The sequence below is a fragment of the Opisthocomus hoazin genome, chromosome 22, assembly GCF_030867145.1.
Source record: "Opisthocomus hoazin isolate bOpiHoa1 chromosome 22, bOpiHoa1.hap1, whole genome shotgun sequence".
NCBI lineage: Eukaryota > Metazoa > Chordata > Aves > Opisthocomiformes > Opisthocomidae > Opisthocomus > Opisthocomus hoazin.
The window spans coordinates 8,484,759-8,511,055 of NC_134435.1; the positions used below are offsets into that span (position 1 = coordinate 8,484,759).

General features: G+C 43.7%; 1 protein-coding gene across 7 annotated transcripts in view; it reads left to right on the forward strand.

Annotated features, from left to right (window-relative positions):
* The window catches only part of SGCD (sarcoglycan delta), a 359,505-nt gene that overhangs the window by 57,047 nt on the left and 276,161 nt on the right, over positions 1-26,297 (forward strand). The window contains exon 1 of one of the 7 annotated variants that reach the window (XM_075441533.1): positions 6,369-6,387. The exons of 4 other annotated variants lie outside the window; for them this stretch is intronic. The gene's annotated coding sequence lies outside the window, so the exon portion shown is untranslated. Of the gene's footprint in view, positions 1-6,368; positions 6,388-9,943; positions 10,013-10,240; positions 10,296-26,297 lie in introns of those variants that run through there. 2 more of the 7 variants (XM_075441529.1, XM_075441528.1) reach the window with 2 other exon arrangements.

Genomic DNA, 26,297 nt, shown 5'->3' on the forward strand with positions numbered 1-26,297 from the left:
CAACATGCATTCAGATCTTGGCATACTAAGAATGATTTAGAGGGAAACAGTGTCAAACCATATTGATCAAATTTTGGTGTTTCAATATTTAATTATCCCCTCCCCCCCCAGCTGCCTTATAGGGAGCAATGCTTTAAATACGTTTTAAAAAAAACAAACCAAAAAACCCAGCACATTCATAACCATAAGTAAGAACCTTAAATAAATTCTCACACTAAATGTATCAGAAGCAGAATTTTACAGCATTTCTGCTTTCTTGGGACATAATCATTTGTCTAATCTGCAATAACAGAAGATAAATACGCACACAGATGGGGTTAGATGATCAGTAATTGATTGTTTTCTTCTTAAAGAGCGAACTTCCTGTATTGTGAGAGCCCTTTCCTGTTACGGGGTCAGCATCGATTGGTCATAAAACATGTGATAGAGGGTGTCTGGAAATGGTAATTAAAATTGTAGCGTTTCAACAGTGAGCACTGATTGTATTTCAGGGCCATACCTCTCAGTTAAAAGTTGAACAGCAGTCATTTAGTTAGAATACTCTGAGGCTTTTGCGTGAGAGGTCAGGAGGTGCCTTGAAATCACCATTTGTGTCCTACCTTTAATTGTTCTAGTGAAAAGCAGAAAAAAATTACAGGTTAATTACATTTCAGAGAGGAACTTACCTGGTTTCCTCCTTTTCAACTTCTAGTAACAATTTTTTTTAATGATTAAATCCCTTAATGAAGTACTTACTACTCTTTGTGAAACGTGTCTTCAGTGTTTGAAGGGAACCCCGTAGGGCTGGACTTGTCTGGTGGGTGGGGAAGGGGTACCATGAGGGGTCACGCTGCTCGGATGGCCAAAGCTGGCCACGAGTTACACAGAATCATAGAATCACAGAATTGTAGAAAGTTTTGGGTCGGAAGGGACCCCTGGAGGTCATCTAGTCCAACCCCCCCGCAGCGAGCAGGGACACCGCTAACTAGATCAGGTTGCTCAGAGCCCTGTCCAACCTGGTCTTGAATGTTTCCAGGGATGGGGCCTCCACTACCTCTCTGGGCAACCCGTTCCAGTGTTTCACAACCCTCATTGTAAAGAATTTCTTCCTTATATCCAGCCTAAACCTACCCTGTTTTAGTTTAAAACCATTACCCCTCGTCCTGTCACTGCTGTCTCTACTAAAAAGATTGTCCCCATCTTTCCTATAGGCTCCCTTTAAGTACTGAAAGGCTGCAATCGGGTCTCCCCGCAGCCTTTTCTTCTCCAGGCTGAACAAGCCCAACTCTGTCAGCCTGTCCTCATAGGAGAGATGCTCCAGCCCTCGGATCATTTTTGTAGCCCTCCTTTGGACCCGCTCCAACAGTTCCATGTCCTTCTTGTGCTGAGGGCTCCAGAGCTGAACGCAGTACTCCAGGTGAGGTCTCACCAGAGCAGAGTAGAGGGGTAGAATCACCTCTCTCGACCTGCTGGCCACGCTTCTCTTGATGCAGCCCAGGACACGGTTGGCCCTCTGGGCTGCCAGCGCACATTGCCGGCTCATGTCCAGCCTTTTGTCTATCAGTACCCCCAAGTCCCTCTCAGCAGGGCTGCTCTCTATCCTGTCATCCCCCAGCCTGTACTGATACCGGGGATTACCCCGACCCAGGTGTAGGACCTTGCACTTGGCCTTGTTGAACCTCATGAGGTTAACACAGGCCCACCTCTCGAGCTTGTCCAGGTCCCTCTGGATGGCATCCCGTCCTTCTGGTGTCTCAACCGTACCACTCAGCTTGGTGTCATCTGCAAACTTGCTGAGGGTACACTCGATGTCGCTGTCCATGTCATTGATAAATGTACTGAACAGCACCGGTCCCAGTACGGACCCCTGAGGGACTCCACTTGTCACTGGTCTCCATCCGGACATTGAGCCGTTGACCACTACCCTTTGGCTGTGACCATCCAACCAATTCCCTATCCACCAAACAGTCCACCCATCAAATCCACGGCTCTCCAGTTTAGAGAGAAGGATGTTGTGGGGGACCGTGTCAAAGGCTTTACAAAAATCCAGATAGATGACATCCATTGGTTTTCCCTTGTCCACCCTTGTTGTTACACCATCATAGAAAGCCACTATGTTTGTGAGGCGGGACTTGCCCTTGGTGAAGCCATGCTGGCTGTCTCGAATCACCTCCCTGGCCTCCATGTGCCTTAGCATATCTTCTAGGAGGATCTGTTCCATGATCTTCCCAGGCACAGAGGTGAGGTTGACAGGTCGGTAGTTCCCAGGGTCTTCCTTTCTACCCTTTTTGAAAAGGGGCACACTGTTTCCCTTTTTCCAGTCACTGAGGACTTCCCCTGACTGCCATGACTTTTCAAATATCATGGAGAGTGGCTTGGCAACTACGTCAGCCAGTTCCCTCAGGACTCTGGGATGCATCTCATCAGGTCCCATGGATTTCTGTATGTTTAGGTTCCTCAGGAGGTCCCAAACCTGATCTTCACTTACAGCTGGAGGGATTTTTACCTCCTCTGCAGGTGGGATATATCAATACACTGAAGATCAGAAGAAAGGTGTATCTTCTAGATGATTTTCTTAAAGAAGAAGAAAGAAAATTTAGGTTTTTTTCAATTTCACTGAGCCAAGGCTTAGACTGGAGAAACATGTGAAGCCCTTCTGCAGCACAGATCTGCGGGCTCCGTTGCAAGGCGTTGGCTTTGTGTAATTTAGCTGAGCGTGGGAAGTCGCCCTGACACCTCCCTCCCGACGCAGGGATGCCAGGTCAGTACAGCTCCCCCAGCAGCAGCCGCGTCAGCCTAAAGAGCACACGACTGCTTGGTGCACGGTGAGAGACAAACATGGAGGCTGCACCTTTGGCTCATCTCAACGTGTCGTTATATTGGCAGCTTGCAGTGTTAATGCCAGTTAGTGTAACAAGGCAATTCAAATGAGGTTGAAAGCCACTGTATTCAAGGCAGCCTGATTGTGTTGGAAATAACTCTTGGTTAAGATGGTGCCCTTGTCTTTTAAATGCAAAAGAGCAATTTCTAGGGATTGGCTGTTGCACTTCTGCATGCAGAAGTTGTTCCTGAAGCACTTTTCTATGACACATCTGTGCATACAGAATATAACAAAATAACTTCCCCTGGAGCTGCTAGGATACTGCTAGAAGTTTCCACAACGGTTGGTATAAAACTGAATGAATCGAAAGCCCTTCCAGTGTAATGTGCAGTGTGTGGAAGCAGATGTCTTCTATATGCCCTCATCCTTCAAGACATGAACCAGACAGTAACTGATAGAGGTTAGAAAGAACTTTCTCCAAAGGGTGGGTTGTTCCATGGTTCTTCAGCATGGACTTTTTTTAGTGCTTCCTTAAGAAGCATTTTGTATTAGCTCTTAAAAGCAGATATTAGGGTATTCGATAGCTCACTGCTGAGCTCGCATGTCTCTTCCATACAAATTGAAGCCACAGATCCATGGTTCTAGTTATGGTGCATTCTTCTGTCTTGCTCAGATCTTTGGCTGAAATGCTCTACTGGGTTGACTAGACGGCGGTTTGGTTCACAGCAGAAGTACAGACCATGCTTTTTGTCCTAGACTTTTTCATGGGAGTCCTGCCTGAGGCAGGAAAGTGCAGAGACCAGGGTGCCATCAAAACCCTGTTGCTTAGGAAAGGCAGGATATCAATTGGGTGAAACGCGTCCAGGCGAGCGTTACGGGATTGCATGCCCTGCTAGCTGTTAGCGCGCATGTGCCTACCCTGCAGCAAAGAAGAGAGCGTACAAGTAACTTCACACTCAGTAAGTTAAGTCAAATTATCCTCCTCCTACTCGAGGTGCGTAGGAGGGTAATGCCATTCAAGAACTGGTGAGTGGTGGCCTGGCCTCGGTGGTGTCTGTCTGAGAGGTGCTAGCCCAGCTGGTGAGCCGCCCCTGTGGGCACGGGGCTGGTGGCAGTGGTGGCATCAAGCTTATGTTTAAAATGTTGTCCAGTCTGGTTTTAAAGATACCAAAGGAGGAAAAATTAATCACATTCTGTAATAAATCATCCAAGCCTCTAGTAACTCACGCAATTGGGAAGTTTGCATCTTATTTGAAGGCTGAATTCAGTAACTTGACTTCCCAAAGATTGGATCTTATTTCATCAGCATGGCTGAAAACTCCCTGCTTCCAGAACCTCGGTTTGTGAGTAGCTATGGATAGCAATTAAATCATCTTGTAGTCTTCAAATTGCTAATCCAAGCGACTCTGGGAACCTAAGACCTCTGGTCTTTGGACACCTTAGTATTTGACATCCACCTTCAAGAAGTATAGATGCAAAAACTGGAGTACGGTGTTATAGAAGATGTTATATCAGTACCACGTAAAAAGCTCAAATCATGGCCAATTTTCACTGAAACTTACTGTTTCTCACTTTCTGCATGTGCAGGGTTGCAGTATTTTTTGCCGTCTCATTGTGTAGAGAGCTTGTGTTGTGGACATTAGCTGCAGGAAAGAAGGAATTATCTTTTCTTATGTCCGTATATACTGCTCAATGCGGGCAAAGTATTTTTGTGTGCCACTTTTTCAAACCTTGAAATTAAATGTATCAGCCAGCCACAAAACCTGATGGTGTGAATGAACAGGACTTTAGCAGAATTATGCCAATTTACACCACATCAGAAAGTAGCATGAGATGATGCATAATTCTTATTAGTACAGGTGCATGCTGCTAGAAGCAACACAAATTGTTTCAAAGAGGTCTTACGTTTTGTTACTAGTAGATTATTTTTAATTAAATAAAAGTCCATGTTAGGTTTGGCTTATTATGCACTTAAAGAAGGTAGAAAAATAAATTGTCCTTGTGAGATGAACCAGTACATTCATTGTGAGACTTAAAAGGAGGTGACAAGCCTCTAAATAGGTGAAAATAGAGAGTTCAGGTGTTTTGTAGGAGACTGTATGCTTCCATGATTTAACTGGTAGAGTGGTGTTGATTTCAGGGCACAGCGCTTTTGCTGCCTAAATCACACACACTGTCAAGAAGTCCCAAAGTGGTTTTTGGCTTTTGGTAGTATATAGGCAGAAATAATGTCCGACTGTTGATGTTGAATCACTGGATATCTGCCCTACAAAGGTCACATCAATAATTTAGAAGCACAAATGGGGTTGTGTCTAATTCCTAGCCTACTACAAACGAGCTTGTTCTGTTTTTGCAGAAAGGCATAGAAAGAAATTAAGTTTTCATGAAAATTTTCAAGAAAAATGAAATTTTTCATTTCACAAGTGAATATACTAACTGCTTTTGGAGATGACATTATTAATGGTTCTTATATTTATGCATTGGCTGCTGGTAGTCCCTGCCTTGCCTATCAAGACTTGCACATTAGACTATTTTATGTCCATAATAAATGATCAGATTAGCATTATGATCAGTATTAAATGATCAGATAGGAGTAACAGGCTCTGTGGGGCTTATTTCCCCTCTGTGCAGCTCTGCTTGTCCAGCGGTGGCACTTGAATCATTTGGAATGACCTTGGCTGTGAGGTATTTTGAAGTGTTGAGAGTTTGCTGCAGACAAGCTCGATAAGCCTGGTTAATATTACTGTAGCAACAGAGACTGAGTGTGGGGAACATATGGTACTTGAGGTATTTGACCTGCTTGCTTACAAACAGTTTGTAAGTAAGCAATCTGATCCAGTTTGATCACTGGACCAGAAGACAGCGTCATCCCTGGCGAGGGAATGTGCTGCCCCTAATGAAGTCGTACCCCCTTCGCGTAGTAGCAGCTGTGTGCGGAGAAGGGTTTTATCACCTCCACGTTTGCATCAAGAGGGCCAAATCCTGTTCTGCAAGACTTGGTGACTGGGAGCAAGCTTCTCAAAACATGTCTTGCTGCAGTCGGGAGTTTGTTTATTACTAGAGGAACTGTAATGTGTCAAATACAACTGCTGTGTTTCATTATTAAACAGAAGAGTTTTCAGCCTGGATTTTAAACCTGGTGTGTTAAAGTCTACAGCCTCTCATCTGAAGGAAGTGGTGAGAAGGGCTTCCTGCTCTCTGAATTAGTATTTAATGTGTGGAAAGTGTACATCCCAACTGAAGTTTGTCTTCAGAAACTTCTAATTAGGACAGAGTGATTTGATTTTTCAGGAGGTACCTTTGGGTTTCCTGAAATAACAAGACAACCACGAGGGTGATGCAGAGCAGGTATCACAGGCTACTGTCATCTTTGCAACTCTCAGAGGTGTTTTGGTGGTAACTGAACCCATGCATTAGAATAAATAAATATTTTTTACTTAATTTATGGTTTTCATGCCAAAAAAAGCTGTCAAGTTTGAGGTATAATGACTGATTTTTTTTTTTTTTTTTTTGCAGTGGCATGAAAATTTTCTGAAAAACTGAGTGATGTTTTAAGCAACTTCCCCGCAGGATGCGGAGGCACTTAGGTATTATTCTCCATATAACTTTATGCAACAAAGCAGGAGCAAGGAAGCAGGAGAGCAAAGTGTCAAGTGACCTCTCGGGAGGGTAATGATATGGTATGCATTGCAGAGAAAATCAGGAGAGGGTTCGAAATCACTGCAGTCAGTCTAGGGTATGTGAACAAAGGCAAGAATTGCCCTGTATCTGGCTTTCTGCCACAGCTGACATGCTATCACAGATAGTGTTTTATTTGCTAACTAAGCTTTTGCGTTCTGGATGCAGAGGCAAGACCTTACAATGGATGGTTGAATTTCAGAGAGGGCTCCTGAAGGGTGCTATGGAGAAGGATGGGCTCTCCGCTGTGAAGGCTGGTGCTTTGTTCTGTGAAGCAATAACCATAGCTGAAACAGGTTCCTGCCAGAAACTCCTGGACAGACTTACACAGGCTTTTGTCTTTTAATCTCCTTTCCAATGAGAAAAGCAGCATGTTTGTGTATTGTGGAAGGATCCATTTTCCTGTTTTCCTGATGAACATTTGGAGGCACCTTGAACCCCCTTATTCCAGAAGATGTGCACCAACGAGCGAGATTTCTGGAGACTCAGGTCTTGGATCAGTGATGTATTATATACTGGACTGAAAACCTGAAACTGTTGAGTGGTGTAAGTTTCCAGGCTTGTTCTGTGTGACGGCAGGGCAGTTAGTGGGTTTCTGTACATGGTGCTGGGCTCTGGCGTGCTTTGAAGATGATCTGTGGAAGTGAGGAGGGATGTCAAAAACGAGCACCAGATGTGAGCCTTTGCTGTTGTGAATTCATTGTTGTTCCCTGGTGCCGAGATCCTCGGTGTCAGAAGAAGGGAGTCATTAGTGCAAGATGTAGTAGGTAGAAACATAGAAACTTTTTGTTTCTGTCTGAAGTCACGTCTTGGAGCTTTCGGGCTGGTATGTTGGCAGCTGAGCAAAAGGCTGTTTATTCTACATGACTCTCGGAACAGTTTGGAATAGTTTCCAAATACAAATCAGTGGCTTGTTCCCCCAAAAGCTAGTCAGAAACTTTATCGCATCTGTCAGTCATTGCTCTTGGTTTTATGGGTCAGCTCTGAAGAGCCAGGGCAATTAGAGCATCGTGTGTAGTCTCCAGGCAAGCTTTACAGCTCTGACAGTGGAATGCAGATTTTGCTTATAAAGTTTTAAATTATTATCTGTATGCTTGTGAAGACCTTGTTTGTTTAGCCAAGCCGCTTGCCTGGTCTCGAAACTGGCAGAATAGAATCCTCTTTCCTTCTCTTCTTGCTTTCCCCATGTCCTCCAAAATGACATAAATCGGGTCCGTTTTCCTCCCTCTCCCAGAAATGTGGGTTTCATTTCAGCGACAGCTAAAAAATGGCATCTAACCTCCTTCCTTCATCTTTACTTTCCCAAAACAATTTCATGTAATTGCAGTCGTTTGTGGGATTTGTTGATCCTTGCTGCACGACGTGTCTGCGATTCCTTCTGCTTCTCCTCCCCTGGAAGTCCCCTCGCACGTTGTCTCTGCGCGGTGTGCCTGCTGCCGCAGAGGCTCTCTCACTGGCGGTGTTGGTCTGTTACCAGTGAAAGCTGTAAAATGATGAAAGAGGATGAGGAATAACAAACTGCTTTAACGTTTCTTGCAGGGGTGACGTCATGTGTGTTAGGTGTGACGTCATGGGAAACGTGCTCTGGAAGGCGCAGTGTGTTATTGCTGCTGTGTAACAGAGCCGCGGGGAACCTGATGCACAAATGAAGAAGTTCCTGCTTGGTACTGGGTACTTCTGATATCAGGCTCCCCAAGATCTGCCTTTTCCAAAGTATCCAGCCTCCGTTGCCTTTAAAGAGGTATTCCCCAGCTTTGGGGGGGGACGAAGGGATGACTCTGAAAGACCAAAATACCTTCATTTTAGCGCTTACCCAAACCCCTTTTTCCTCTTTGGCTTTTAAGTCCCCTTGTTTATGGAAATAGTTTTTCCTTGTAGTCCCCTTTTTCCTCCGGAAGATAAAACTGTGGATGAAGTAACGTTACCCGCGGGAGCTCTGGTGACGGTTATCTGCTGCCTTTGAAATACTGAATTGTTCTCCATTCCACAAACTGTAACACTGCAAATAGGGATGTGGGGATATAAATTTTTGCAATTGTGTCATTCAGTGACAGAGAGACTTTTTTTTTAATTCCTCTCTCTTGGGTCTTACGAAAAATGGCAAAATCTTTTAAGTTTAAAAGGGACTATTAACAAATAGATGGTTTAGAGAGCTGCAAAAAGTGAAGTGGCTCTTCTGCGTAGTTGTCCTGTGGAGTCTTCACAGCACCTTTGTAACACAGGTCAGATCTGTAGTTTCTTTTCAGCAATGAGTGTCCATCTGAGAGCAAAAGCAACATGTAAACTTCATATATGTAGCTTTAAATGGGAATGCTAATTTTAAATTTAAAGTCACTTGTAGGTTAATTTATAAATGTCTTTGTTAGCTCAATAAATGGAACTTGCCAGAGCAAAGCAGATTGCTGCTGCTGCGGCATCACAGAGAAACTTGTTTTTTCTAACTTAGAAAGAATTTATGTGGAAAATAACCTGCAAGAAAAACTAAATTATGTGCATGATTCAGTAATTCACAGTGACTGTGAACTTGTCTGTTAGCACAGGTTTCATCTTGGGGGAAAAGAAAATTGGACCTAGTTTGTGATGGAAATATGAATGTTAAGAAGGAATGAATAAAACGGACAAGAAGGAATTCTTCATTCCAGGAATGTGTTTTGCTCTTTTCAAAGAAATTTTTGGTTTGGTTGTGTTCTGTTGCTTCATCTTGTTCAAAAATCCCTGTGTGAGCATTTGAGCTTTAGCTCCTGCAAGAGATTAACAACATTAAAAAAATGCATCTTACTGATGGAGGTTTCTCACGGTAACAGTTCCTTCTGCCAAACAGGCTCTTAACATGTTTTTCCCCCATGAGATAAATAGTTCTTAAAGGTTAAATGTGACTGTCTGGACTATTGTTTTTGTTCTAATTCAAAAGTTGACTTTAAGGTTGGAAATTCTTTCATTGTTGTGGTCCATTTGCTTTTGTCTCAGTTATGGTCTTTCTGTTGTGCAGTTGTAAATTAGCACATTGCATCATGTTTGCAGATAAAATTTTAATGAAAATTTTTGTATCAGTGTGGTTGTCCAACAGAAAAAAATGGATTTCTCTGAGATAGCTCGAGGGAGAGAAGAACACTTTATGGAACTTGGGGTCAGAAGTTACTTTAAGTATCTTACCTCAGGTACTTAAAGCAGCTAGGAGAAAAAAAAAAAATTGAGTTACCTGTTTCACAGAAGTCTTTATTTTGAATTATAGATCACCTGCTCTAAGCTTACATGGCCTAAATGTGTGTAACACACATGCAGTATTTTATCTCCCCACAGAATTATGGGTGAGGGGGAGAATCAAAGAAGAAAATCTGGTTTACCCAACCCTGGGTGAGAGGATGCTTGTGAGATCCCCCAGCCTGCCTTTGGAAGGCTCTGTGTTAGTGTGGATTTGAAGAAGAGAGAAACCAATGACTTAACCTTGGAAAAGAACCACTTGCCCTGAAAGAAAACTCAGTAGATGCTGCTGGCTGTACTCCACTTGTAATCTCTCGAGGTGTTTGTGGAAATGTAAGTGGATTAAAGTATCCTTCAGAAACGTGTGGTTGATGAAATCAGCTGGATTCAGGGATGGGCACGTGTCTTTCTACGGCCTGTTTTAGAACTTAATTAGTACGTAGCTTTCTTGCTTCCTGCTTTTGCTCTCATTAAAACTTCTGAAATTCTTGGGAAGAAAGTGGCAAGTTTTGTTTGAACTTTATTCATTCAAACAGTTTTGAATTTACTATGTTTCAGCAGTGCAGCATAATGTACGGATTGGTCAACAAGGATACTGAACTTGTCAGAAACAAACGTGAGTTGAGCCTTTTTTTTTCCTTGAATCTTACTTTTTTGTTTCTGCTCGTGAGGGCTCTGTCATACTGATTGCTGTATAGTAAATTATTACTAAATGTGAGGTGGTAGCGATGATTATTTCAAAGATGGGGTGATCTAGAAGAGACAGCTTGCACAGGAAAAGCAGTCAGTCACATTAACAGAACTGGCAATAAATGCCACAAAACATCATGATCATTTTATACCCCTTTTGGTCGTGCTGTTGAGCTAGATGAACTATGTCCTTGTTTGTGTTTCAGAGAAGAAATCTGAAATATAGTCACTTCAGGGAAAATGCAAGTTCCTTGATTTATTGATGTTATTTTATCAATTTTGCACAGGTTTTGCGGGGAGGAGGGAAGGAAGGACGGTTAGCAATTTCAGATGAAGACCTGCAGAAATGTTCACAAATGCCTGTCACACCCCAAAAGCAGTAATCAAATTACTACCGTGAAGCAAAATGATATAATTGATTATGAAACTTGAAATCAGTGCCTAGAGCATTAGGAAAGCTGACAGTGCGAGCCACTGTATTCAAAAAGAAGAGTGGATGCAACTCTATTAAATACGTTTTTCAGGAGAAGGTACCTTCTGCAGAAGAGTTACGGTATCAGTAATTTATGGGCATGAACAAAATGCAACATTAGTGATTTATAGTGTCAGGCGGGGCTATTAACATGATTAGAGTTCAGAGTTTAATTCACTTCCCTCCTTTTAAAGAGGAGAATTATCCTTCTGTGAAAGGCTCAGATGAGTTGTTTCCAATGGTGTGTGAGGACCCTGCTGGGTTAAGCTGGAGGAACCATTTTAAAGTAGCCAGAGAGGTGCTGGGCGTTGCATGTTCCAGTTTCTTAGCCTTATGGTAGCATGATCAAGTCTTGTCACTTTTTTCATTTTTTTCTTAAGGGCAGAAACGACCTAACAGAAGTACTAAGTAGCTATGTGACTTTTATTTCCAATACTATCGATCTATTGCCAGCTCTCCTTTTACATGCACCCCAATAGCTAAACCAGGATTTGTGTGGGAGAGCAGTGCTTCTCTTCAAAACCCTGACAGGTGGGAGAAAATGTAACGCTGTCATCAGGGTAGGGTTTCTAGTGTCATTTGTCTGTTAGAGCATCCTTCTCATTTCAGTTGTTGGGTGAGGAGACTGGTTTTAAGTTGAATATTGCTAGTTAAGGTACCCGTTGCTGACAAAACCGATTCCAGCATCAGTAGACATTTGCTTTAGGCCCTTTTCCCTAAATCTCTGAGCTCACATGCCTCTGCAGTCTCTGCAAGTAATTGATATTACCACAATATTTTACCAACATCTATCAGTATGAGAAACCACATTCAGCAAAACCTGGATGGGAACAATTCATAACGTTCATGGGACTCAGGTAAGGTTAGGGTTGGCAACCGAGACGGCGGTTCAGGTGCAAGGCACGATTGTGCTGATGCCCTCCATCACAAGAACAGGAGGACAAGGCTGCTGGTCGCGCTGCCTGGAGCGGCATTGACTTGCAGTCCCCGTAGATCCCATCTCTGCGCAGAGCAAGCAGCAGCAGGACAGGTTCTGTCTGGGCTGGCCCCAGTGCATGCCTCTGGTGAGTGAGAGGAGGTGGAGTTAAGGCTGGTGGCAGGAGGTGCGGGAGCTTCTGGCTGCGTAACCTCCCGGCGAGCTTCTGCCCGGCTGCAGAGCCAGCTCTGGCTGTGGTGCAGGAGGGTCCCTGTGGGGCTGCAGTCGGTTTGCTGTGACCTGGTACTGTCACCCATCTCTTGGTACGTGACCTGGCACAGCTGATGTGTCTCATGATCTGGAAGACGGGATACTTGAGTGTTAAGATGAAGATTTTGTCCATTAAGGATATTCTGTATTTTCTTCCTAACCTCTGAGAACCATTCTGTTGTCATGGATTTGAAGCCGTTTGACTTCCGTAGTCAAAAGAAGTGCTCCCTTCTCAGTATCAAATGTTTTAATTTCTTCTGAAGACCCTAAAACCAGAACTGCCTCCTGGAAGTCTTGTTGTGACTGTCTTGGTATCCTCTGTGCTTGTGTAAATGGTATTTACGTAGTTTGTGACAACTTTTAAGGTACTTGTAGCACAAAGACCCCATGAGTTAGGCTTGGCATCATTACCCTCATTTTATGGATGAGAAATGAAGCCCAGAGACACCAGGGGAAAGGAACTAATCTCCCCAGAAGCAAGAGTAGCATCGGTGAAAAATGAGAGTCTCATTGCTTCCTTCATTAGGAAGTCTGTTTGCAGTCCCAAGCCCCAGCGACTTTAGATGTTTGCCACCCAGTTCTGTAAATCTGCTTTTTGAACACAGTTCCTCATCCCTGTTTGCCCTACAGAGCTGCTGCTTGCTATCTTGGGCATCCTCCACTTCCTCAGTTTTCAGTTAATCTCTCCCCACTCATCTCGGTCTGTTCCTCTCCGGCTGGCACAGAGCTCGCATCTGTGGGAGGGAAGTGTGATTTAATGGGGAGGAAAGAGGAGCTGAGTGCTTGTAGCTGTGAGTGATATCTGAGCTGTAGGTTTATTGGCCTGTGCACCCCCCCCTGCTTAAAGTCTGCTCCACTATATCTGGAGATCTCTTCCATCTCTTGCAGCTTGCTTTACACTTTTCTGGACTAACTTCTTGGCTTCATCTTCTGTTGCCGTGGGTAAAACTTCAGGCAGGTGCAGTGCTCTTGCTCTGACCTTCAGCATTGCTCCCACAGCTGATGTGCAATGCCGTGCAAACCTTGACGCAATTTTCCACGGCTGCTGTAGGCACTGTAGGCAAAGTGTCTTGTTAATGGAGGAGCCACAGGGGATTCTGATTGCACTGTGGCTTCTGATTGTCACGCTGGCTTACAGAGAGGTTGTGCTTGGGGTAGTCTGGCCGTGCCTCCCCACGCATTTCACTTGGGTATAAAATAATGCACACCTAGATGCTTTTCTGTTGTCAAAGCGTTTTGGGTGAGTTTGGAATTAAACCACTCTAAGACTGGTCTCCCAGGAGAGTGATTTGTGAGGCTGTAACCTTACTGGGAGCTGGGGGGGGAATTGAGGCTGTAGAGGGAGGGAGGGAACTGGAGCAGGAACTGGGCGTTGGACAGGGAATTCTCGCTGGAAGTCTGGGAGGGCAGGTGTTTCGAGAGCAAGGTTTGGATGGAAGTCACAGTACTGGTCTCGGTGCCCAGTAAGAACCTGTGTGTACTGGGTGGGCTGGATGTCTGCCGGTGAATGGAGAAGTGGGACCCTTGTGTTGTAGCAATCAAATAGCTGGGCTTTGTGTGAAGAAAAAAAAAAAGGGAAACTAAGATGACTCTTCTGCCCTAAATGCTTGATTTCAACGCAGCCTGAGTGATTGCAACTTTCAAAGAGCATCTTCCTCCAGACGAAGTTTCAGCTGGCATAAAAACTAGCATTGGACGTCTTTTTGATGTGATGACTATATTGACAGAAGAAGGCCTCGCTGTTGGCTGCCTTTGTAAAACAGCTCCAGTGCAGTTCTTCATTCTCTTAACTCTTGCGTCTGACTTAGCTTGAAACTCTCCCTGGAGTGCAAGCAGGTCAGCTTGTGCGCACACAAGCAGTTAGAGTATTACAAAATACTGCATGTGGCTTGACAAAGGCTGTTTGCAATTGTTCGTTTCTGTTGCAGCGGGCAGTTTTAATACACTGGTGTTTGGTGCACTGCAGCATTTAACCTTCCTACCCCATAAAAAGTAAGAGAAGTACCGCACGCGGCCCCAGCTGCTCAGGCATCCAACCTGAGATGCTGCAGTGTGGTTCTGTAAAGCCTATGTTTATTAGGAGTTCCTTCATAATTAATGCAAAGTTTTAAGGGTTGGTGCAAATACTGACTTCAGCTACTTGCTGAAGGCCAGATATTCTTACAGCCCTGAACATTGGCCTTGCTGGCCAGAAGGTACTGGCCAGAGTCTGCGTGTTGAATTGCCCTAAAGTTTCTGGCTTCCCTGACGTGAGGATGGCTTCACGCAGGCTGCTGTTTGATTTCAGAGTTGTATTCCAGTTTCTATATTTTTCTGAAGTGCCAAAACAGACTTACCTGCGCTCTCGCTTTTGCCAGTGGGATGCACCCACAGTCAGTTAAACCTCGCACCTTTACGGGAAGTCTGTATCACCTCTTAAAGGCTGAAGTTCACAGAGCATCTGATGGGAAGGCTGCTTTGAAAAAAAAAAAAAGTCTGGAGAGTGTTTTATGTGCTGTGTAATTTAAATAGCCATCCTGATTTCTTCTGTCTCTAAAAAAAGTGCAAGGGATAGGGCAGGACTGCGTAGCTAATCTATATTTTAAGCCATTCCACCAGCAGAGCCTGGTGGGGGGTGTGTGTGGGAGGAGATTTCAAAATAGGAAACTGTGATGTGAGGAATCCCAGCAGGAGCCCTGAGGATTGTGTAAATGTTTTCTCTTTAAAGCAGGGATAGTCTGCTCTCTCTACTGAGAAAACTCACTTTGCTGATGAGAGAACACAGTTTATAAACTGTGATGACTGGAGATGAAGCAAAGGGATGGGACTGTCATTCTGTAGGCTAAAAAAACCAACAACAACCCAAAAGAACATTTCTGTACTGTTTTGGTTTAGGTTACAATCATTTTGTCTTTATCTTGTTGCCATCATTCAGCTACAGCTGACTGCAGATGTAGGGAAGCGCAGAAACTTTGAACAGAGCATAAATAGGAGAATTCATATTTGTTTCGTTACTGTGAAGATAGTCTGGATAGGTGAGAAAAAGGAATTGAGAGAAGTGCTAGACATCAGTTTCATTATAATTTACACTTTATTAATAAATGTACTTGGAAATTACATTTTCCTTAGCACCTTATTGTAAACTGCTACAGAGGCTATGGGGTTCATATTTGCTACTGGTACAAGTTGGCATAGCTGCATGAAGAGTGTGCTGATGTTCCACCAGCCTTGGAAGTTGCCCGCAGTTGGACAAGGAGAAGTTATCTCTCTTTGTCAGACTGAGTTGCAGAATTGGGCTTTGCTCTTCTCTGCATATCGCTGTGACAGATAACAGGCCTTTAATTTAGTGAAGAAAGGCATATTAATAACCAACAGCTCAAAATTAAGGCCAGACAAATTAAAACTGAAAGTTAGACACTTTGCTGGACAGTGGAAATCGATGCATCTGAAGACTGAACTACCAGGTCGCTGGTACATTTGCTTTCTTTTGACGTTTTTAGATCATGATAGAATGCCTTTCTGGGAGATTTTTAGTCAGCCTGAAGCTAGGGGTTTAATAGAGAGGTAACTGTGGGAAACAGCCTTGTGTAACGTGATCAGATTAAATGAGCTAATGGTTTGTTCTGGTCTTAAAAATCTCTGATAACCAGCGCTAGTTACCTTGCTGATGATGGTGTAATCCACGTTCCTTTGAAAAGCACCAAGGTGAACGTCTGAGATGGATTACGCAGTCCTTTAAAAGTGTAATTCCACATTATAAGAGAAATCTTGATTTTGTGAAAATGATACAGTGTTCGTATTAAAGCTAAATTGCTGAATTGAGGCTTATTCATTAAAGCCTTTTTTTTTTTGTATGGACAATACAAAAACAAAATATCTGCTGGCTGCAAAATGGGGACTTTTCTGAACAGATTTCAACAGATGAGAATTTGTAAACTCATCGCAAGATAGTGTAAGGAAAAGTATGACTGAGAAACTATGTAAGTTAAAAAAGCAAAAGAAAGCTGGGTTAAAATGAATGTGATAGTGAGTTGTATCCCAATGTCCTGTTCCATCACTGGGTGAAGACTGCTGACGTCCTGGGAGCGTCATGCTGACGTTCACCTCCTCAGCCATGGATGAATGAATGTTCTTTGCTGTAGCTGATGTTTGTTCGAGATGGCCAGAGGTGCCTACAACAAAGGCTTCTGCAGGAGACTGGAGACCTTGTAGGGTGTGTGCTCCACGTACAGTTTGTTTGAAGACAACATCTGGGATAATTGCTCTTGGTTTGTTTCTGAAGAATTCGGCATTTTCCTCCAGAGAAACCCAGTAACCGTGTCCGTGATCGACTGCTAAGCACCTGGCTCCAGGAAGGTTCGTAGAAGGTTAAAGGGCAAAACTCTATTTATTGAAGACTACTGCTGAAGACTGCTGCCTCTTTCTCCCACTTCAGTAGGAAACCAAATTTTGCAGGGAGCTGTGTTTTCTGGCTGTGAAGTCATTAGCTCTTCTTTTTTTTTTTTTTTTTTTTTTTATATTTTTGTGCTTTTCAGCTGTGCTGAGTCGATCTTCATGTGCTGTAGAAAAGAGTGTCTTGGTGGTTTTTTTCAGAAAACTATAGCAGCTCTGCTTGTGCACATGGACCGAAAATCTGGCTCTCCTGCAGTCCTAGGCAAAACTCAGAAAATTTGCCGGAATTTCACACAGGGTCTACTATTACCTGTTCCTTCTACTCATTGTTCAGGCAGACCCCTCACCAGGAGAATATATGTCTGGGAAGGGACCTCCTGGGTCATTGGGTCCATTTTCCTGCCATCAAAAGAAATCGTATCGCAGGAGCCCTTTCATTAACTGATCAAACTCCATTTTAGAAGTACGAACACTTTTTGCCCCCACCAATCCCACTGGAAAACTGATATAGAACCTCATCTTCTGATTTCTAGTATGTATTTACTCACAGCCAGTTTGCACCCCCTTGTTTTTATACCAACACTGTCCTTCAGTGTACATAAGCTTTTGCCTCCCGAGTGTTTACCTATCTGGCGTATCCATAAGCAGAAGCTAAATCCCTTCTCAGCTTTCTTGTTCTTCCTTTGGTCAGGCCAACAGTGATCACCCTCTTACTCCTTCCCACCCACTCCAGAGATAAAACTGAGGTTACCCGCGTGAGAAATGCCTCTCAGCGGTTGCTAATGCTCTAAAGAGAAGCAGCTAGAGGAAACTTTAAAGGGTGCCTAAACTGAGAATCTTTTAAAATTTAACTTCTGTTTCATGGTCTTTGTAAAGAAAGTCGTCAGTGTTTTGTTTTGTGGAAGCCGTGGCTGCCGATAACTTTCAAACTGAGCAGTATGAGGGCCATGGGGTTTTTTCGTCGTAGGGATTCCTTGAGGAAAAAATCAGAGGAGAGAACTGGAAATGTATTTCTCGTGTAGTAGAAGTAATTTGTGGGGCGTATTGTGGAAAATACTGCCGGATATACTGGTGTGAGATGTCATTGTAGTCCTTGTGGCAGAGTTGCTCCTTGTGAATTGTTTTTTTTGGTATTTTGGGATGATCTGGAAGAACCTGTGATGTCTCTCTACCACCTCTGTTCAAGAATTTATCACTTTAAAGAAGCAAGCTGTCCTACACATATGCTGTAGATGCGTATTTCTTTCTTGGTCAATTAGAAGTCAAATTTCAGACCATTCTTTGGCAGGTGGGTGATAATAGCTTTACATTGGAAGAAAAGGATGAAATGACTGAACAATCTAGGACATGGAAAAACGGTTGGAAAAGAGATGGTTGAGCGAGGGGATAATGATGAAGTCTGCTAATCGTGAGATGGAAAAAACTAATAGAGGATATTGTTTATTGACTTTTATAATAGAAGTATCAGGAAATACCACATAAAAATTTAAGGTGACTTCAAAAATATACAGAAGGAGATTATTCTTCAGACAGAGCCTGGTTGTGGAAGTCTCTGTGCAGGATAATCCACTTGCTGGAATTTTCTATGAGTTCAGGATGTGGATGTGGGAAAATGCATTGGTGGTTCTCACATGCAAAGACAATCTCTGCTGGCTTAGGAAGCCCTTGGGCCACAAGTTGGGATTATCTGGGGAAAGTATGATGGTATTTGTGTCCTGTTATATTTATCCCAGGTCAAACAACGTTTGTGACTGTCCAGAAGGTTTAGTTTAGTAAACCTTGGGGCTCGTCAGGTCCAGCTGTTACCGTGATTTTGTGCATATTGTATGTTCTTGTATGTCTTGTAAAGTTTTAATGTTTGCAACAAGTGGGAAATACGAGGAAGATTATGTTGATGATTAATGTGTCCATTTAAATGCTGTTATGTGATATATTGTCTAACATGCAAGCTGACCCTCAATTTTCCAACTGAAAACTTTAATACTGAAGAAATCCAAACCTGTCTTGCTAAGAAGTCATAATAGGTTTTATGGGAAAAACTTCTGGAGGAATTAGATAAAGAGCCCTGAAAACATGGAGAGGGGGAGAAGTATTACATTTTGTGTTTAAGCTCAAGCCTCTATGATTGCAGGAAGACATTAGAAAATTGCTATACTGGAGCGCTGAAGGATTCTTCAACCTGCTGATATGAGCTCTGGGAACTGGGCTGTAAACTCCTTGAAACCCAAACAGATGTTTTGGTGTATGGCTCCGAAGCTTTGAAAGACTGTTTTCCCCACATGCCTGTATGTGAGGAGACTTTTAAGAGCTGCAGAATAAATTTTATTATCTTTTTTACAGAAGCGCTATCCGCATGGAAGAGGCAGGCTTTGAACAGTCATGGGCTCGGGAGTGAAACAATGACAACATAGTGCAGGCCCGATTGAACAAAAATGGAATAGAAATGGGAGAGCTGCATGTCAGCCTGTTTAGGGCCCAGAGGAGCGAGAGTTTTGAGATGCTTCAGTAGCTTCTTCATGAAGATAAGTAAACACAAGGGAGCTGTGTTGACTTCAGCTCTGCTGCATTAGATAGAAGAATTCTTAATGTGAGGGAAGAATATAGATGAATAACAATCCAGATGTTAGTTGTGTTGTTTTACATGTATTTAGGAATGCATCTGACGGCGATAAGAGTGAGTTGAGAACCTACAGGGTTTTGAATGGGGAAAAAATGTCAGGAGAAGGGAGTAAATTTAACTTATCCTCTAGCCTTTCATCCCCTTCCTGCACGCTGGCTGGGTGTGTGTTGGTACCGGAGGCTCTGCTGTGTTGGTGCTGCACGAATGCCCAGGAAATTATAATCCCCGCTGCAGGAATTTATGAGACTTTAAAAAGAGGACACAAAGGAAACGTCTAGAAATAAGAGACTGAGATGTAAGAAATGAGATCCAGCTCTGCTGAATTATCATCTTTTCGACCTGGAAATCTAGGGTGGTTTTCAACACCTATCACCTTCTGTTACTGGGACAAGCAAAACACCAATATTGCACTGTGATATTACCTCAGGTTCATTAACAATTCCACTTTGTTTTATAGATTCTGAGGAAAAAAACACCCAACTTTAAATTCAAGTGGTTTTTTTATTAAAAATGTGATGGACAGCATTTTAAATTTTTTTTTTTATTTAGCTGATCTTCAGCATACACAAAAGACTTCAAATGCCTAGTTTTTTCCCCACTGCACTTATTTATTTATACACTCTCTCTGATTCAAAGCCTTGCTGAACATAGCGTAAGTGGAAGAAATCAATGTAATGTCTGTATGGGCTTTCCTGTTTCGTTCAGCATCCCATAAAGCTTCTTTTCCACCAGTCCCCAATACCCAACAGGGTACTGAGTGAACATCAGAGGCAGTCATATGTCTTAGAGTTGTGGCCTTTATTTCTGCAGCTAGAAGGGATAAGCCAGATGGTTTTAGAAGGGCTCCATGCAAGAGTCCCCTGACACTGTCCGTGTTGCAATTTGGAGTGTTTCTTCTCCTCTATCTGGGCTTTTGTTTGCCTTGCGTTACTGCAGTGAGTTCAGAGCACAAAAAAATACCACAGAAATATTTTTATCATAGAGATTTTTCAGTTTGAAGATCTGAAGCAGTTGTGGAATTGCTTTCATTTTTTTTTTCCAAAGGGGAATGCACCCTTCAATCACACGATTGCCAGAAACTCTGGCCCATTTCTAAACTATCAAAGGTGGGATGGAGTTTATTTGTAAGATCAAAATCTACTTTTAAGTAATAGCACTTCCCATGGGGAAAAACACTAACACAATTTGTGAAAGTGATTTTACTTGATGGGCAGATAAACTCGTTGACGCATCAGGAACAGAGTGCCTGGCTGTGATGTGACACACGCAGCAGCGTTTAGGTGGAAGGCTTGGTTTTTCTTACAAATGTATTAATGGATTTTCATGCGGTCGTTTGACTTCAGAATACTGAAGCTATGATTTCATAAAGATAAAGAAATGAAATTGTAGGGTAAAAGAACGAACCCAAACCGGCTCCAAAAATATGGGAAATGTGGCAGCAGGAGTGTCCGCTCAGGGAAGGTGATAACACTGCAAGTAGCCAGAGCCTCTTTAGCAGCTGCTTCACATTGAGGGTTTGTCTGGCAGAAGGAAGATGACAGGGCTGCCAGGCTGCCTAATGATCTTTGTCTAACATTTACCTTATTGAGAGGGGAATAAATTCTGTTAAATTAACGTCCTAGCATATTTGCTGTCCAGCTAGTTGATGAATTAAATAGCATGAAGAAAATGTTTTATGACTCGTTTATCCATAAAAATTGCCGAATTTTTCAAGCAAAAGGGAATGACTTCTCAGCAGTTGTGTGCTGCAATGCCCTATGCCCCAGGTCTGTAAAAATAGATATGTATATGTATTTGTATATAAAAATAACAACTTTTATTAAAGCTGTGTGTCTTTGGGAAGTACAAGGGCACACGGACAGATCCTGCTCTTGGAGCGACCTGGCTTGCTGGGGCCCCGGTGCTGTGCCGCATGGCGTGTGCCGCCCGCTTGGAGGAAGCGCAGGCCGTTAATGACAGCCCGCGAGTCTGTGATGCTGGGATCGCTCCATCAATCCAGCGTGGCACCTTGTGCCAGCCCAGCCAGCTGTCCTCCTCCATCAGCGTCCCAACGTGCCAGGGTGAAGGCCGCGGGTGCCGGCTGCTGTCCTCAGCCCCTGGACCTGCCCCAGGAGGAGGGTATTTAGGGAACCTGTTTAGATTGAATTTTCTGCCTTGGCAGTCCCTTTTGAGCTTCAGTTTAGAAAAGGAGAATAAATAAATTATACGCTAATAAATGAAGCAGTACATCTACGACAAGGAATCCAAGCCTAGGGCTTTACACTTACCTGATGTTGACCTGTTGTGAGACATCACTGTAAGTGCCTGTGACAGCAGGAGATGTTGCTGAGAATGCAGTCGACTCGTGCATGGTTTGACTGAAACGGGTTTGTGCATGGTTTGACTGTAACATCACAGTGAAGTCTGTGGTTCCCAGATCCACCAACCCCAAAATGTTGTATCGCTTCTATTATTGTGTGTTGGGTGTGCCAAAGATGTCAGGAAGAGGAAGACTCAATTTGATGAGAAAATACATTAGAAATATGCTCATTAGAATTGTGTTCTGTAAGCAAATTTGCTTGCTTTTGGTAATTTCCAATGTGAAAGAGAAATGCACACGATGCAGCTGTGGAGAGCGTGTCTGTGAGTCCTAGCTGAGGTTCTGATGCTGCTGCACGCCCTGAAAGCCTCCATGTATGAGAGGTCCACCATAAAGGGGTGAACCAGTGGTTTTCAGATCCGTGGACAAGGACAATTCTGCATCTTTAAGTCTTGAGGACTCCAAAGCTTCAGAGCTTGAGCATATCAGGTTGAGCTGCTTGCAGCTACAAGAGACTTGGGCAGGAGGAAAATATGGGCAGTCATGCTGTTACACTGGTAGCCTGTATTTCTCGAGGCAAAAGAAGTTTCTTCTGCTGCTGTAGCCCACAGACTGATATGCGGTAGGAGCTGGGCTTGTTCAGCCTGGAGAAGAGAAGGCTGCGAGGGGACTTTATAAATGCTTATAAATATCTCAAGGGTGGGTGTCAGGAGGATGGGGCCAGACTCTTTTCAGTGGTGCCCAGCGACAGGACAAGGGGCAATGGGCACAAACTGAAGCACCGAAAGTTCCGTCTGAGCATGAGGAAGAACTTCTTCCCTCTGAGGGTGACAGAGCACTGGAACAGGCTGCCCAGGGAGGTTGTGGAGTCTCCTTATCTGGAGATATTGAAGACCCACCTGGACAAGGTCCTGTGCGGCCTGCTCTAGGTGACCCTGCTTTGGCAGGGGGTTTGGACTAGATGACCCAAAGAGGTCACTTCCAACCCCTAATATTCTGTGATTCTGTGATATAAAGTGTTTTCAGAAAGAGGGTCTACTGCTGTTCTGGATTGCAGTGGTGCTGGGTGCAGCTTGTTGCCCTCTGTCACGGATCCTGATTTAGGATCCTGCAGAATACACCAATTTGTCATGAATGAGTGATTTAGGACCGCTTACAGAACCACTGTCAAAGGGTATTAGCAAAAGTGGTTTTAATATAAAGTTGTAAACCTGCGACTTAGTTTGACGGCAGGGTTCGCGCTATTAATTAGTTCATACAAAATAAAATTGAATTGCACTCAAGTTAGAATGATCTGCAGAGAGGCTAAAGACAAAGGTAAGGAAGACCCTCCTGTTGAGTCATGAGGTTCAGAATGAACACCCCCCCCCCCCCCCCCACTTTCTAAACTCCTCCTCAGAGAGGAGCCTAGGTGTGGCTGGATCCAGACTTAGCCTCAGACTTTATTAATGGTTTATGTCTAAGGGATTATATATGAATGTTTAATTAGTATCAATTTAGCATGCAGAAGTACCAAGGCAAAAGCAAAGTTGTCACACTACAGGGTTATGTATGGTATCGGTCGCTTACCAAAGATCTGCTGTTGGTGAAAGGTCTCTTGGCGTGGAGGATCATACCTTCAGGGGCATCCCAGCTCAAGGCGGGATCACTGCCATGCAGCTGATTCGAAGATCCAGTAGAAAAAACCGAACAGTACAATGTATACTGTTTAGCAGGGATTCTTTATTGCGGTACCGGGCACACGGGGCATTTCTCCTCCAAACGTACGTGCCAGACACCCTGTTGCTTCAGGTTAAATACAATCACATATGTAAATATTCATTATATTTCTAAGAACTAATTAGCATCTGTAAATATCTTTCATGCATGTCTGTTAGCATCTTTGGGTGGTCTTCGGGGGTCCCAAGATGAAGGCCCATCCTCTTCATCACGCTGTTCACTGATTGACATTTGTTTCTGCGCAAACTCAGTTCCAGGATCATGTACATCGTGTCCTTCAGGTTGTTTGGCTCTAGTCTTGTTGCTCTCTTGGTGCCTCCTTATCTCTGTAGCTTGGCGCATTTGCCCTCCCAAGGCTGAACTGTCTGGAGCAGAATTATTTAGGAGTCTCTTTTATGCCACAATTATCCCAATTATTTGCTGAGAACCAAGACCGCTTTTGTTTCACTTAATTATTTTGTCTAACGACTAAGTGATAGCTTGTGCCCATGTCCTTCCACTACATTCCTTAATGAGAAAACAGGGATTAGTGTAACAGTTACATCATTAGATCACTATGCATGCAGGAATACAAGTTACAGTACTAAAAACTAGAAAATATTAAGGCTTTTTGTTATAGCTTCACGTTTCTTACAATCCCCTCTATCACAGCCATGCTGCCTAGCAGGGAGCGCTCAGAGGAGGCTCACTTAGGCTGCCATATTTATGGGATAAAGTGGTTGGCTTGCAGTGAAATTACATGCCATGGGCAGGTATGCAGGAGACTCGTACACACAGCCTTCTTTGTTCCTTGATAAAGGAGTCTTGGAAAAGCCTCCTGCTAGTCATGAGTTAATCGCGTGATCAGTGTGCCAAGCTCACGTGCGTCGATGCTCACTGGGTCACGCTGCTCTGTTGCAGGTTCACAAAGAACAAGCTGGAGCTAGAGGAGTTCATGGCATGGCCACGGCTCAGGCCTTTAGCTCCTCCGGAGCAGGTACCAAACCACCGCCAGTGTGGTCAAGGAGCGAGTGCACATGTCGCGCCCCTGTATATCCACATCAAGTTTGTCTCTGCTATATCTCCCCTAGATTCTTGTCCTCACTTGATGCTTTCTAGGCTGCTAATTCTTATTCTCCAGAATGTGTGAATTTTCTATTATTTGCTTGCTGAATGCAATCACTTACAATTTTACAGGTTGATAAAATGAAGCTCCTTTGAAAAAAAAGTAATGGGACATCCCCAGGTCGAAACAGGCCCTTGCCACAGCTGATGGCGTAGGGCCTTTAGTTTACTAAACAGCAGAGGTTTGATGGCAGTTCAGCGGGACTGGTGATTGCCTGTGTCGCATTACTGCTGGGGCTGAAGAGGCCGTTTACCTGCGGGAGACAGAAGGCTCAGCGGAGCGATGCACAGAGCAATCTCCTGTGACCTGCTCATCGTGTTTTTCCAAAAGACTCCCCGATCGCGAAGGAGCATAAATCCGTGGCAAAAACACTTTGTGCATATGCTCGTTTATCTGTCTGTTACAAATAGGTCAAACCAAAAAAATGGTGTTTGGGGCTAAATCTGCAAAAGAACACTTTCTCTCAGGAGTTTTCTTTGCTGTGAAGTGATTCTTAATTTGACCAGTGGAAGACATTTGTTTTTTAGGAGATTTCTCTCACGTTTATCATCCTGGCTCGACCCAGCACTGAAATCTTTCTCTGTAATTCTGATGTTTGTTGTGGGACTACTTAGAAGTGTGAGTGGCCCTGGATGAGTTGGAGAGAAATGGTTCAAAAAGAAAAAAGCCATCTGGTTCTCATTAATTTGCGGAAATGATCAGAACACTTTCTAAGAGAGACCATGCTGGGTGCAGGGAAAGCGGAGGCAGGGGCTCTTCCATTTATGCTAACAGCTCGGTGCAAATGGATGCAAAGTCACCTGCCAAAGAACTGTCACGTTTCTAAAAATGAATTTGGGGTCCAAGGTCCTCAGATAACATCAGGCTTGACGGTCTTTTATCCACAGACTGCACTGCGGGCAGTGGCGGCGTTCGCTTCCTCCCACTGCCATGCCAGCGATTGTGGAAGGGAGAATTTTTTTTGTGTGTTAAAAAGGCAGCTAGGATCTTGCATAGTCTTTGAAGCAAGAAGTTAGTAATTTAAAACAACCCCAATCATTTATAGAGGTGCACATCTGTAAGTAGCACAGCTTAAACTGCAAGGTGCATCGAGTAGGTTTGGGTTGGTGCTGAAGCGGCAGCCCCTCCGTGCCAGACTTTGTAGCTTCTCACGAGTGGCTGTGTTGCTGATGTGCCGCCTTCCTTTGAACGTTTGGCCTTCAGGCTTTGTCTTCTGGGCTTTCGCGGGTACAGAGCAAAATTTGTTGAAATACTCGCATGTCTGCTGCTGTTCGCAGCCTGAGCGGTTTCCAGGCTCCTGCGGTCCTCTGTGGCCCATCTGCTGCTGGTGCAAGCGTTAATGGGCATGACTTGCATTGCCCCCGCTGCTGCTGCTGGGGAATCTATCAAAGAGATTACTCGCTTGCTAAAGATGGTTTTATAGACTCTGCGCTGGTTTGGCTAAAACTAGATTACTGTCATATTTAGAAACATTTAGCACCACTGGACCAACGAGGAATAATAATTTAAGGAGGCCGACTAGATTTAATCAGTTTTTAGGAGAAGAGACTTAATCAAACATAAGAGGTTGAGAAGGCTGATAGAGCTAATGAATTTGAATATGTAATACACGGCCTGCCTGAACTGTAGCACGTTTTCTCTGGCCACGGTTGATTCATAATCATGAAGCGCTTGCGAAAGTTATCAAGGCAATTGGTATCAAATCCTTTCTACAAGGAACCTTGGCAGTAGAGGGAGGAAATTGCCCAAACTGAAACTCAAAGTAGACGTCGCATGAGATTTCTTTCAATATGAGAATTCAAAGGGTTAATTTTCAGGCCATTTTCTTAATACGTAAAGGAAGACAATTGGGAAATTACTTTGAAGAAGAAAGATAACCCTTGTGAGCTGTGCACTGAAGCAGGTCTCTGGATGGCTGCTCTCGATGTAGACCTCCAGCTTGTACTGATCGGATAGCCCTGTTCAAGTGTTTTAACTTCCCTGGCCCTCAGTTCCCCATCCGTAAAAGGGTTGTGCTGAACCTTTCCTACTCTTTTTTCTCTGTTTTGTGTTACAGCTGGAGAAGTGTTGACTTTCTAAAGAAAAACCAGCTGAGGTAGATGCTGTCCAAACGCATGCTACAACAATCTCTGCCCTGAGATTACCAGTCTATATAA